Source organism: Tachypleus tridentatus, chromosome 13 (assembly GCF_004210375.1).
Source record: "Tachypleus tridentatus isolate NWPU-2018 chromosome 13, ASM421037v1, whole genome shotgun sequence".
NCBI classification, from domain to species: domain Eukaryota; kingdom Metazoa; phylum Arthropoda; class Merostomata; order Xiphosura; family Limulidae; genus Tachypleus; species Tachypleus tridentatus.
Genome location: NC_134837.1, coordinates 196,209,136 through 196,224,883, shown reverse-complemented (window position 1 = coordinate 196,224,883; position 15,748 = coordinate 196,209,136). Strand labels below are relative to the sequence as shown.

The following is a 15,748-nucleotide window of genomic DNA, read 5'->3' as shown; positions in this document are numbered from 1 at the left end:
GTAGAATCTCACGTGACATAGGAATATGAGTAAAAAATGATTAGAATAGATGTTGTTTTTGTCTTTACACGTTTAAGACATGGTATTCGTAAATCAACTTAATAAAAAAAAATGGCGTAACTTGGAATAAGACTTAAAACGCGGGAAAAAGGTCGGTTCCTAATGCATTGTTTCATTTAAGTCCGTTAAAATGAAAGCTTATAAAACCTCCAACCGTAAAATAAGGGGTATCATCAATAATAATATTAAATAACCTTTTATTGGATTTTTTTTCCTTTGTACGAGAACAGTTGTAAGCTTTAGAGTTTGTGAAACCGAAATCCTAAATTCCTCACAATAAACAACAAGCACAAATAATCCACAAACAAAGAAAAATGAAACGAGCATTTCTGATATATTTGGCTCCCTATGCTAGTTAATTAAAGCGCTTGACTCGTAATCTGAGAGTTACGGGTTCGAATTTCCATCACACCAAACTTGCTTGCTCTTTCAACCGTAGGGGCGTTATAAAGTGAATGTCAATTCCCCTATTCGTTGGTAAAAGAGTAGCCCAACAGTTGGCGGTGGGTGGTGATGACTAGCTGTCTTCTCCCTAGTTTTACACTGCTATATTAGGGACGGCTAGCACACACAGCCCTCGTGTAGCTTTGCGGAAATTCAAAGCAGTAGCAGAATTATTTCACTAAATACCGAATAATAAGTGTATAGAAATCAATGTTCAAGGATACTCTATACAAAAAATTATATAAATAATTAATGTTTTAGTAGGAGGGTGTGCAAACTCTGAGGGGGGTAGTGAAACATGAACTATTAATAACAGAAGTAGTCGAAGTAGAAACAAACCAAAAAGGAAACTCTTCAGAAGTGGGGATAAACGAATGTCGAGCACAGGTTGTCCAACTACTCTGTTAACAGAGGTGTGAATGTTACATTGACAACAGTAAGATGCGTAACGGTATGAAGTTGCTCTAGCGAACATATAGGTGCTCGAAACCAGGCCTTTCCACGGTAAGGGGGATAATTACAAAATCGATAAAACTGAAAATACTGTATTTCAGGAAGGTTTTTTGTACGGGGAAGCTTCTCTCTGTACACTCCATCAATACAACATTGCTCGAAACTCTCTGCTGAGAAGCAGTACCATATCTAAAGTTGAAATGAGCATTGGACAACTAACACCGGAATGAGTTAAACTAGGGTTCTATACTAATTACAAATGAACAAAGTGTTTAGTAGCGATTAACGACATCAGAGAGAATAACGTTATGTTTGATATATGGAGTAAGCTAGTGTGGGGGGGAGTTAATACAATACTGGAGCCACAACTCAGCTAGCAGTGTTGTGGAGCTATACATAATTTATGACACTGAACTGCTGACGTGTACTTCGTCTTCTGGACCGTCATTCCATTTCCTGAAAAAATGTACTTTGTTGGATGGATTGATTTTACAGTGTTCACAAAATGTGATCAAATAATATTTTGACAGTCAAGTATGTCGATGAAGTTCTGATGGTTGTGATTTGACCAACACTGTTCTGATATGGACGTAAAGACGTAAGGGGTTGTAGAAAAAGAGAGGAGATATAAGTAAGGAACAAGTAACTTGGCTGAATTGTTGGGAGTAACAAGGGACATCGAGCACTACAATGTTTAATAACTTGTATTTTATGCGCGAGTCCTCTACTTAATACAACTACATTGTACATCTGATTCGTTTCCCTTTGTTTTGGATACTGTTTTGTATCATTAATGCATCCTCTGTCTCTTCACAGAGTTATTGTTTCTTGTTGGTGTGCTTCATGTAGGGCTTTCGCTTATTGATATGAATCACTTTCGCTACTGTATTCTGATGGCATATGTGTACAATATTACGAACCCATCTGGTTTGTATATGTTGTTTTTTTATCACTGTGTAGGTTAGCTTGTCTTTACATCACGCAAAGTTACACAAGAGAACTGTTTCCGCTGGCCATTCCTAATTTAGCAGTAATAGACTAGAAGGAAAACAGTCACTACCAATTGTAGGGCTACTGTTTTATCAACAAATAGTGTGATATAACTTACATTATAACGCGCCCACGCCTGAAAGGACGAGCGTGTAATGGGATTCGAACCCGCAGTCCGCAGATTGTGGATCGAGCACCTTGACCATTAGGAAAGATATTTGTAATAAAACTTCATTTATTGATTGATTTTCTTGGCTAAATGAGAAAAAATAACGCCTGGATTAAATTAAGACAATATATTGTTAATCCAAATGTGACTATTCCTGGATATACCACATGTTGTTAATCTAAATGTGACTATTCCTGGATTTAAGTTTAAGATTTTGCTTTGAAACAAAATTTCAGCGAAGCAGGTTTTTGGCAGAAAGGTCTTAATATATCTTAAGTCTGTTCATGTTAAGCATTTATTGTATTTTAAAGGTTTTGTTGCGTTCCAGCATCACTAAACAATTTTAGACTTGCAACGTTGAAACTCAAAAAAACGTTTTTGCCAACAAGCGTAACACTACAGACTGCAATTGTTTTAGATGTAACTTTAAGAATTCTAAAACTTTTTTCACTGTAACACACTCGTTCTAACTAGCAAGGGATTGAGACGCTTGAGATAATACAATGTACAAAAGTTTCTGGGATGTTCGACAGAGTGGTTTATCTGGAAAAGAGTTCTGGGATGTTGGACAGAGTGGTTTATCTGGAAAAGAGTTCTGGGATGTTGGACAGAGTGGTTTATCTGGAAAAGAGTTCTGGGATGTTGGACAGAGTGGTTTATCTGGAAAAGAGTTCTGGGATGTTGGACAGAGTGGTTTATCTGGAAAAGAGTTCTGGGATGTTGGACAGAGTGGTTTATCTGGAAAAGAGTTCTGGGATGTTCGACAGAGTGGTTTATCTGGAAAAGAGTTCTGGGATGTTGGACAGAGTGGTTTATCTTCAGGCGAGATATTGGTACTGAAATAAAAGGCCTTTTCAGCTGTGGAATGAAACACATAAAATGAAAAGAACTGTGGTGTTGCATTTGAATTTTTGTAACTAAACCCTATAATGAAGCTCTCAACATTCGTATGATACGATTTATCTGTGATGTTTTAATTATTACGGAATATCTTAAAATATACAATCTAACAATATTTATTTTTGTAGCTAATAAATATATCGGTATATATATTTAATGCTATTCATAAACTAACTGTGAAGTTTATCTTGTATGTATTAAGCAAGCTAACCCTAATACAAGTATGTCTGGTATGTAGTAATGTAGCTAACCCAAATACAAGTATGTCTAGTATGTAGTGAGCTGATTAACCCTAAAACAAGTATTTGCAGTAAATAATAAGCTAGCTAATTCTAAAGTGTAAATATGTTACTTCTTAATTTGCTCCTGTTTGTTAGGATGCTATAGCTTAATATGGCCTTATTAACTCAATTTATAAACACATGACTATAAAAAAACAATATTTGACCTGATTAGCCACAAGTTTCATTTTATTTCAGTAAGCATAACTTACATGTAAAATAAAAGTTTACGCTTAGTTGATCACAGAAAAGGAATATCCAAGTTCTTAACAGATGAAGACGTCTGCTACGTTCAGTGTTTCAAGACTTGAACACAGCGGCCAAAATATCTTTAATTGCTAGGAGACGCCACTGGTGAAATAATAGATTCCGATAGTTACACGTCAGACCAGTAAATTTAATATTCGAAGGTCATTATCAAGTTTATTTTAATTTTTGATCTAAGTAGGTAGATTACTGTGATTGGAAGTGAATATAATTTAATAAATATTTTAATTATTGCCAATTTGTAAACGTCACTCTTTGTGTTCATTTTCAAAACAGGTGGTTTTAAGAGTGACATAGTTTGACGTAGTTTTATCGAGAATGTGTTGAGTTCTGAGAATCTGCCTAACATTACCCCTCCCCGCATATCCAGAAAAAACAAAACAAACTGTCGTGACAAAGTGACTTCATAAGTAACATGAACAGATGCTAGATATTCAATGCTTAACGCAGAGTCCAGTTTTATAAATATTTCCCTGTTGTCATGGTTGCAATCAATACGTCGAAGTGAATTTGTTGTTTTTCTCAATGTTTCATTTCATCATTATACCGAAGAATAGGGAAAGATATTTTATATAGAATGTGTTTGCAAGCCTCCTGGTGATTCAATGAACATTTGATTGGCCACAAGTATCTACCATTTCATTATATTTATTTATCTAGAGAACAGAGGTTTTTGTTACATTGCAACTCCTGATGGAGTGAGTAAATCTATTACATATCTGGCTGGGAATATTATTATAAGATAAGCTAAGTTTCTAAAAAGCATTATTAACCATACTATGTTGACATTCTGAAAACTTTCTGAATACATTAGGGTATTTCTAATAACATACACAAATAATTAATTTCTGATATTTTCAGTGAATTTTGTTTTCAGCGAACTTATAACATCAGGTGTCTCTATCGTATTTTAAATGTTACATTCTAAAGGTTTTCTACGTAGATGGCTGTACGTTGTTTGACGATAAAGGATGCATCTTTGTATTTGACTCATTATGGTATTTTGATCTGGATCATGGATGGCCATGATATAGTGGTTCACGTGCCTGGTGATGAACCAAAGGTTCCATGGTTCGTGTCACTTCTACCCCAAATCCTGCGCTTCACGTTGGAGTCTTAGTTGTATAATAACAGTGAGGTCCCACTATTTCATTATAACGGACCAAGAGTTGATGATGGGTGCTGTTGACTAAGTGCATTCCATCTTTTCATCCTTCTCGGTGGACTCAGCAGATAGCCCGATGTCGGTTTTATATAAGAACACGCACACGCACACACGTTTAAACAGTTTAAAGTGAGGGATGCGATTACCTCCACGTTTCTTATTTATTGATGAACCTTCTGTTTTAAAGAATGGCGAGGTATTGGCGGGTTTGGAGCTCGATATGTAATTACATTGTACATATTCAGAACTTTCATCTGTTGGTGCGTTATAACAGTGACAGTCAAACTCAATTATTCAAATCATAGAGTTTGTACTGCCTATGTATTAGCTAGTTCTGGTAGCTGGTTACTGTGATTCTGGTTGGTATTCAAAATTAAAGATAATTAAACTTGAAAACTTGAACGTAAGAATCTCTGACCTGTTCATTCAGTCCTCGTGTTCCAAGATTGTCTTGCACATAATTGCTAGTTTCATCAGTTTAGTTCTGGACCATGGTCCTAGTGAGTTGTCACTTTATGGGCCTATCTTGTATGCTACAATTCGTTACGTAAGCTAAAAGTATTTCAGGTTTCAAAGAAATGGACAAAGTTGCAGGGAACCGTACTTTAAGAAAAATGTATGCAGTTTTGTCATAAAACATATGAATTGTATTGTACGTAGATGAGTAACGATTATATTAGTTAAATGCTCTCCCATGGCCCAAGGATAATATTACAACAATAAATTTTTAATTCGACCCCTCATGTGAACAGAACATAAATACTCGTTGTACAGCTGACACAAAGAAACGGGGGGAGTCGATGTGTTTATGTAGGTACAGCTGACACTAGAGATAAAATTTCTTCTATTAAAAAAAAACACTAACTAAAATCATTTTTGAATAAGCAAAAGAGCGAAAGGATGTATCGGACGAGTCAGTAGCAAGGTCAAAGTTGACACTTCGAAACTCTGAGTTGGTTTTTTAACTCTCTTTCACTGCCAGAGGAGTATTATGTATGTATGTACATACGTATGAATTTTGTATGACCACGAATAAAGGTTATTCCCCTTCTTTACCTTCCCAAAATTGAACAGTTTCAAGTTTCAGATAAGTAAAAAATGTATTTTTACGTTTTTCTTTTAGTCTGTTTTTCTTGTGTTTATTGCAAGATTTATTTGTAAGCGTAGCAGCGAAAATGGTAACGTTGTTTTGTTTGTTTTTAATTTCGCGCGAAGCTACAGGAGGGCAATCTGCGCCAGCCGTCCCTAATTTTGCAGTGTAAGACTAGAGGAAAGGTATCTAGTCATCACCACCCACAGTCAACTCGTGGGTTACTCTTATCAACGAATAGTGGGATTAACCGTCACATTATATCATCCCCACGGCTGAAAGGGCGAGCATGTTTGTGACAGAGATTCGAACCCACGATCTTCGGATTACGAGTCGAGTACCTTAACCACCTAGAGGTAACGCGGTAACTTGTTTGTAGTTACTAGTAAAAACCTTCCTCTTGTTCCTATGAAAATTGTATGACAGAAGGATTGTCATAGAAAATTGTAGAGCCATTCAGTTAGTGAAAAATATGGGGCAAATATTCTGAGATGCATTGCGTCAAACATTACAAGCATTAGTTGACGACCACTTAGAATTTGATTATACGTTTCCTGTTTGGTTGTTGTAGTTAAATCCATTATACATATTATAGTATGTTTTTCGTAGATTAGTATTAGATGGTATTTTATGAGCTACTGTAATACAGTTCAACATTTATTTCGTGTAGTTACGATGACAATTTATCACTAATTTCCCGATATTAGCGCTTCTATAGAATGTAACAGTTGCGGTAACAATTCCCTGTTTTTTTAAAGCCTAGTTTTATTTCTAAGTTTTACCCGGATAGTTACTGTAGTTTGTTCTTACAAGTCTGGTTACTTGATATTTCACCTTACACGTACTTTAGTGGACACTAACCACCTCTGTTGGTTGACAGCACACTTATCGATGGCAAAGCTTTAGGTTAAAGTTAGTAGAGCTGGGTTACTAAGGATATTGTTTATTTGAAGGATATTAGGTAATGTCTCTGAATTGCCACCGTATCCTATTCTGTGCTAATTTGTCTTCTTTTTTTTTTTTGGGGGTATCGTTAACTAGAAGATAAGGTAGAACCTCTGAAGAGCGAAGGCTCGTAAAAATTTGTATTTTAGGAAATGACAAAATGTTGTGTTATTTGAGTTTGGTGTACAATACAGTTTTTTGTGTTTCTTTTGCTATGTGTGATGCTGTTTACGAAATTAGGTAAAAACACCCGAAAAGACTGTGTGTAAAAGTGATGACCCAAAATATTAAGCAACAAAATAAATGCATTTAAAACGAAAATAAGCGATGAATTATTTCATGGCCAGGTGGGCTAAGGCGTTTGACTCGTAATCTGAAGGTCGTGGGCTCGAATCCACATCGCACCAAACATGCTCGCCCTTTCAGCCGTGGGGGCATCATAATATTATAAATGTTGTTCGTTCGTAAAAGAGTAACCCAAGAGTTGGCGGTGGGTGGTGATGACTAACTGCCTTCCTTATAGTCTTACACTGCTAAATTAGGGACAGCCAGGGCAGATAGCCCTCGTGTAGCTTTGTGCAAAATTAATAAAAAAGAATTATTTCACAATAAATTAAATTAATTAAAAATAGAATATAAAAACCACGACTCACTATCGTCAGAATTGAATGAACAGTTCTCAAGTTAAAACAACTCGTTTATCGACACCTTGCACACACATTCTTTCTGTTATGAGATTAACTGGTAGGCTCGCAATGGTCAGACGATTGGAATCTCGGGTTCGAATTCCCATCCCACTACACATTTACGCCATTATCAGTTGGGAGGGCGTTATAATGTGAGGTCAGTTCCACTCTTTGTTAGTAAAAGAGTGGGTGATGATGACTAGCCTCCTTCCCTCTAGTCTTACACTGCTAAATTAGGAACGGTTATCGCAGATAGCCCTCGTGTATCCGCGCGAAACTCAAACCAAGTAAGACGATCAAGTGTTACACAATGTGCTATCCAGAAGTTAAATAACAAACATATACAAACAGATGTCTCTAAAACTTTCTAAAGGAATGTTGTTAACATCAAGGTAGAGACTAGCCGTTCCATGACTCATGAATAAAGCCATAGAGGAAAATTAGTGGCATTAGTTTCTCTTAGGTAATGACGATAAAATACGAGATCTCAAGAATTGAGCATCCACTGTAATTAGCAGAACGCATTTAATAAAATGTGTGATAAATCTCACAACAATAAAGTCTCGTGGTGTCTTCTTGTGCTACAAGTAAGATTATCTCGCAAGTTCCGAGGAAAAAATTATACTCGTGAACAAGGCCACATCTGAGTTCTTAGAGATGGTTGATGAGTGGAAACTCGTTTCTGCAGAGCATCTCGGACATGCTCTCTACTGTTTATCTGATCTCGCTTATCTGACAAGCGATTTCTTCGTCTTTCAGGTGTTAATATACCAGCTCGAGTCCCGTGTAACAAATTATCATCCGTTAAAATGAAATTAAGGCGAACAGTTTCTATAAAAAGACTAGTATAGATCGAAGGATCTCATCTTTGAAGGTGAGCACTTGTTTGTTCTGCGACACAAAGGCAGATATAGAAACCTGTACAGCTGTTAATCATGGATCGTGCCTAGAGATCAGGACACCACCCTTTCTGTTATGACCCAGTTTTATGGTATTTGAGGGATTCTATCGAAGTTCTCGCTTTCTCCGCGCTAGTCTTCGTCGAGAATTGGTCACCATGCAAAGTCATAACTCATCCGCGAAGAGAACTTTGCACAAATGATTATAATCCCATTCCAAATGTTGTCAACATCAGAATAAACGAAAAAAAACAACAGAATATCACACCCTGAAGAAGGGTGTTAGCAGGACTCTAGCCACTGGACATTTAATACAAAGTCCTCTCATTGAGCATCATCGATAAACATCTTCCTGTGGCTGTAGTTAGCCCTCGTGTGAGTTGGTTAGCGATATGACATCTGGTAGTTTAGGGTAGTAATAGTTATCTAGAACTGTTGTATCTTTAGAACGGTCTTGGAAACATCTCTAGGCAAAATTGTTTGTCTACAGAACCTGAATACCACGCTTCTGGAAACATTTGGCCTACATGAAGTCTCAACCCATCTTTCATCCATCCTGTTGTTCTTCTACTCAACCTGTCATTTTTATGGCCTTCCCCATTACAGTTTACAAATTATGTACAGGTGATCTGCAAGTCCTCATAAGATTTCTCTCGTTGATTACAGTAAAGCGGGTTTCATTGTAACTAATCTGTATTTTTAATTTTTAGTACTCATCAAACAGTTTGTTGTTAACTTTTAGACATTACTGTGAAAGATAATTCAACAGTAGTTGACAAGGGACGGAACAGTCGTTACCTAACAAAATAAGAGGAAAGGTTACAATGTATAATCATTCACAAATCATTTATAGGCAACGCTTGATTAAACAGCAATTGGATTGAACGTTCATTTCTTTTCAAGTTTTAGTTGTGATTTTTAGTGGACCTAATATGTAATTTACTAAACTACAATGAGGGAAAAATTTGTCATGAGTCACTTTATAGATTAATCAAGACCAGAAATGAAAATAACTGACATAAAACGTTCAACGAATATAAATATTTTATTTTGCAAAACTTACCATCTAACTTTACATCTCGAGTTGAATGATACCTTATATATGGATTTGTTATTCTGCTTAAAAGTCCCTGTACAATGGATTCTTTAAATAAATACTAAGTCCTAAGCCTTTGCTCAGTGTTCCAACTTAAATACCACGTAAACTATTAACAGAAAGGGAAAGCCAAATCTTTAATTTTTTTATATCATCTACTGAATGACAGTAAAGTTAATTAAAATAAAATAACAAAGATAAAGGAATAATCTCATTAGACTTTATCCAAAAATTCTGATTTATGAGTAACTCAAGCAAAATTCTTAATGACTCAGTTTGATTATTTAAATGAGTTCACACCATAACAATCGTTTTTCATGAAAATTGATGTTATAAATAGCACATCACAACTAACCACTGTGTTTATTGTATCCCAATTCGGTGCTTAGTAAGTTTGCTGAGTAAACCTTATCTTTTCAGGGGTTCTTTAATTAAAGGCCGAAAACGTAAGCAGACACGTCATCCAATTGATGACGTAAAGCAAGGTGGTCATGGCAGTTGTTTTTTTGTAGTGTACGTGCTACACTTAATTAAAAAAATTTAGAAATATTGATTCTGGTTTTACATTGTTAGTAGTTTTTCCGTCAGATGTTGTTACTTAATAAAAAAAATTCGTGTTGGTTTGTCTTCCATTTTTCAGAATATTCTGAGAATAATAAGTGCAAATAAATACGCTAACTCACAGACACTGTCACAGGTTCATATCCCACTACTAGACAGGCCCTTTTAGCATTAGGAGGGTTATTATGTTACGATCAATCACACTAATAGTTCGGGAGGTGGCCACCAGTTGTACAGCGTTGTCTGCGGACTTGTACTGCTTGAAACCGGGTTCGATCTACCAGGCAAGCAGAACACAGCACTTTATGCAGCTTTGTACTTAATAATACCCAATAATCCAGAGTTTGCGGAAAGTGGTGTTACCTTACCTTTATCAGTTCTAAATTTATAGCTAGAGCAGATAACGAAGAGTACGTCTGCACAAATTTCAAAACCCATATACCTCTAGGATATCGTCTTCTTCAACCAGCTGTGATTCTAGAAAACTATTATATTATTCTAGCTCTTCATGTGTGACACATACCGTAATTTTATACAGATTTAATATTTATCATTACCCAAGATCCATGTGTAACGCACCTCGACTCCATCCAGATGTAATATATATCGCAGACCTGGATTTGTGTGTAACCCACCGTGACTCCATACAGATGTAATTGTATTTGATTTATTGTAATGGAACTCGAGATCGAATATAAATATGGATATTTATTAAAATAGTTTTTTTTAATTGTTATCTGTGTTACAGATAAGGTTGTTTTATACGTTGTAACAATACTACCTGTTTGGGTTATTTCCTCCCAATTTACCTTTTTAAGTCTATGTATAATCAGTATATTTTATAACCAAGACATTGGTTATTATTTAAGTTGATATGTCCTGAATTTTCTGTCTTACGTTTTGCAGTTATTATGGGTGTATTTACTTTCTTTTTATAACTACTTCGACCCTTTGATGGATCTTCACCAAATTTGGCATTTCATGTTATTATTTACATGAATTTATTTTATTTTCAGAATAACCCTCGTTATTTGATCTTTTATGTTGATCGAAACCTTCGGTTTCTTTGGGTCCGTGCCAAGACATATGAAAACTTACGGGGTCACATTTTGTGTTTTGCAGTTTCTGTATTTTTCTTTTTTACAATTACATATGTTACATATTATGATTTCAAAAAGCGGGAAGTTAGAAATTAAATACAGAAGTTAATTGAATGTAAATAGGTATCAAATTTATGATATTTTCCAACAAGATTAATACAAGCAATTTTCTTTCTAAACACAAATATATTTTAATTAAATATAACTATACAATTTATCACATGTAATAACGGTTATTACAAATAGTTTTTACAAATAATGCTTTATGTACAACAGTTTTACAAACAGTAATGAGTCTTCTCTCTGATCTGTAACTGAATATTTTATCGATGGCTCACAACGAACGAATTAATTTTGTGTTGATATCGGTACAGATCATTTAACCAACAAATTATCTCTCGCTGTCCCCACATGAGTTTTTCCGCTGAAATTATGTTGTATCTTCTCAGAAATACTAAGGTTCGAAGTTAATTCTCTGAAGTTGAACGGTTTCTAATGTTCGAAATCTATAAACGTTCCCGGTCAAATATCTGTAGTTTCCCGGTTAATAAGCGGGAATTTGTCACAATTATAGTTTTCAAGGTTTATAGTATACTGACTCTAGGAAACCAGTATTATTATTAAAGCGTTTCTACGTGTGTTGCGATTTATAAACTTTAAAGCGAGGTTCTAGAAAGCTCAATTAGCAACAATAATGGCAACCACTAGTATTTTACGTACATCGTGCATTATTGATTCTTGCGCTCAAGAATCTTTTGCAAATTAAGAGAACAGGTGAGACGTGTGCAATACACATTGAATAATATAGGTTAAATACATTTATAAATATATATTGAACTGAAACAAACATAAATATTCAAATAATATTAAATCCGTTACACATATAAGGGTTTGGTTTTTGTTTCTTTTTAATTTCGCGCAAAGCTACGCAAGGGCTATCTGCGCTCACGTATAAGGGAAGCAACTTTTCATATTCTCAGATAACTTTTCATTAATCATGAATTTTCATAACTTCTGTCCAGGGGTCGGGTACTTTCACCAGTTAATACATCCCAAGCCTCGTGTCTCTTGGAAGCAAGACTATCTTGGATACTGACGTGTTGAACTTGTATGTTTATCTGACAAATGAGCCCATGAACTGTTGTAAAGTGTGATAGAAGTAGTTTCTTTACAATATTATTATGACTGTAGTAATGCTGTATTGACTGTTTCACGGGTTCTGAAATTATTTAATCAAATCATCGGTTATGTTTTTGATGGCTTCTATAATATGGTTATTTTCTCCTTTTTCAGAGTTTGAGGTAACGTTTAGAACTGTTTCATAGTGTTTTATATGCTGTTGTTGTATAAAGATTTGGTCGATGTTTTTATTAATTTAATATATTAGTTCATTTGCAATTGTATTCTGTGCATCACGTTTTTTTTTGTTTTTTTTTTTACTACTGTTAAGTATGTTGGTACTTGTGTGTACGGAGTTGCTGGAAGACATCTAACTTCAAAACATTGGCGAGAAAATTCTGGTATGCTATTAAACCTCCATAACATTGCCTCGCTTCCTAACTAAACTGGAAGTTCATAATACTACAATAGAGGTTGGAATATCTCATCAGGATGCAAGTTTTACGGAGCATTTAATAATATTCCTCCTCCACGTTTCTTTATTATTATAATAAAATACAGCATAGTGAACTTAATACAACTTTTCATATACGTAATTATCATTGAGTGTGATTTTTAAAAACGTCACCTGAATTGTATTTTCTGTGATTTTCTGAGTGTTGTTTTTTGTTTTGTTTTTTTCAGTGACCCTGGACCTTTTTTGTTTTGTCGTTGTTATTAGAATGAATCTCCAAGCCCATCGCCTTTACCGGTAAGCACCAAAACTAATCCTGTTACGCATAGCGTTGGAAACTGTTGTAAACGTTACACTGGTGCTTTCTTGGTTGTGACCTACAACACCAGCCATAAAACCCATAAATACCTGATTGAACTTTTTGTTCTGTTCTTACTTCGGAAACTAACTCGATCAGTGACGGCTCGTCGAAAGAGAGGAAAGGAGACTAGGCCTTCTCGAAGATTTTGAACTGATAAAATATTTCTACTTTTTTATATTAATACCCATAATGTTTTTATTTTTGCTCTGGGCGCAACATTCTTTGTAGCAAAAACACTAAAACTTGTAATGCTCCATACCATTGATGGAGGTGGCATCTGGTGCCGATGTAAAAAATGAGCAATAGTACCTCTCGGATCTTTTCAACTTCTGGGTGAAGATCCGAACCTTCTTACCGAGCTTAACAAGGTTATTGAAGTTGGCCGCACAATTAATGGAGCCAATCAAAATCTAAGTTCAAACACAACCAGTGAAATCATTTTAACAAACCTTTGCGTGAAGGGTCACTTTCATCAAGAGCTGGCACACGTGTGACGATTCTCTTGTTGTTCACTCAGTGTTTTTAAGGATATAAATAATTAAAAGTGAATTTCGTTTACTGATATGGAGCGGCTAGGTCATAAAGTGCCACGACTTAACTTTAAATTGAGACTATTTTAGAGTTTTATGGTTCAAAGTATAACTAAGCATAGATTGACGCGTCGCCTTTGTCAACGTGTTTGCAGCTATTAAAAAAAAAAAGTATAAATAAGTCGAGACACCTAAAGTTAAAACTTGTTTCAGTGTTTTGAGGTGAGGTTAAAAATATCGCTGTCTCTTTCTGCGAGTCGCCACTGGACATGACGAAATATATATAAACATATATAGTCCAGCGGCAAGCCACTCTTATCTCACTTCGTGTCTTATCTGTTTGGCAAGTTATTTAACCACGACCTTCAAGATTTCTCGGACAACAGATCATCACAAGTGCAGCCACTCTTATACCAGTTTACTTCGTGTCTTATCAACCTGGCAAACTGTTCGACCACGACCTTTTTCGGGTCTCCGAAACAGATGACCCAAACACATCTTGCGTTTTTTGTTTTTTTTTTGTGACCGATATTTAACACAGCAGGCTCTTCTTATAACATATTTTTATAGTTACACAAAAGACATGAAGTATGTTATATTTATTCAACTATTGCCTAAATAATGATTTTTAAATGAATATCTTTTATTATAATGCCAAACTTTACAACTAACGGAAAATATAATTTTTAAGAACAAAAATATTATGACCTATTCTCGGTAAACTGTATTCAATGTTAAGCCAATACTGGACTTTCTTGTAATTATAAATATTCGAATTTTCATTGTTAGAAAATTTCCTATTTTATCAATATATTTAATGTAGGAAGTATCTTCAACAACATGCTTAAAACAGTCGATGCTTTCATATATTTCAGTTTTCGTCCAGTTTAATTGTAAATTGCCACCTACTTATTATACTGGACACTGAAGGCGTAACGAGTTCAATGTTTTATAGTGAATGAATGCACGTTATTTTTCAGTTAATGGCAATGTATATTTTATCAGATGTTTAATTTTGAGGGTGATTGTTCATATACACTGTGCTCTATTCCTCTTTCTAGACATTACGAACTATTACTGATGTTTGTCTTAACCTGCGATTTTTTTACACATACAGGTGTGTAACAAGTAACTAGTTATAATCAACTACGGAAGTTTTAAAACTTTTTCATGCAACCTCAACGCACCAACTGTTTCTCCAACATCAGTCCCTGCCACATTTGTTATAAATCATTATATATGCCCCAGCTGTCCCTACAATCATTGTCAGTATTCCAACGTGTTCTTCGATGATTATTGAAGTTTCAACTGTTTCTCCAATCACAACAACTTTTTTTCAATTACTATCGACGTTTCAACTGCTTCTCCAACCATTTTCAATATTTCGGCTGCTTCCTACTTTCTTGGGTCACTGATTGCCTTAAGAATTTTGTTATAAATACAAAGTGAAATAATTAAGCAGTTACATAGTCTTCGTTTCAATGTTGGTTATTGTTACAGAATTAAATTACATATGTAGCGCAGTTAACTGTGTATGCCTAATAGGCGATCTCCTAGTATGGGTTTGGTCGGCTTGAAGATAGGCTATTCGAGACAATTATAAAATTTCCAAAATCACCGATTGCGTGTACAGCATATCCATAACATTAAAGACCAGAATGTAAAACGAGCGAAAAAAAAGGAAAATAATTTTAACCAATTAATGATTACAACTAAACGTATTTTATATGTGAATACAATCACTGGACTTAAACTCGCTGCCGTTTAGCGTTTCGTTTTAATTATCCAATCAGTGTTTGTGATAGGCGATTGTTCAAGAACACTACTTCGTCATTCCGAGTGGCCTCTTACGGATTCTGAGGAACGTGACATTCCCAACAGTTCAGGAAACCTCCTGGTGAAGCTCAACTGTTATTTGTATAAAATTCAAGAGCTCGGATTTTTTTTTTTAACAGCCTTTATGTCGATAGTCGTTTGTTCATGGTGCTCTGAAACAAAAGAACAAAGACAATGTGTGTGCGTGCGTGTGTTTTTCCATCAGATGCTTAGGAAACAAAGTCTGCACAAATCTGAGTTCAACTATGATATCACGCGCATAGGTTGTTTAAAAGCTAGCACAGCATAGAATCTGCAACATAGAACTCGCCGATTGGATAATTCCAATTTATACCTATTGAG

General features: G+C 35.2%; 1 protein-coding gene across 1 annotated transcript in view; it reads left to right on the top strand.

The window, feature by feature from the left end:
- Positions 1–15,250, top strand: part of LOC143237949 (potassium voltage-gated channel protein Shab-like) — a 112,188-nt gene extending 96,938 nt beyond the window's left edge. The window contains exon 7 of the mRNA XM_076477723.1: positions 12,910–15,250. The gene's annotated coding sequence lies outside the window, so the exon portion shown is untranslated. The remainder of the gene's footprint in view (positions 1–12,909) is intronic.
- The last annotated feature ends 498 nt before the right edge of the window (positions 15,251–15,748 follow it).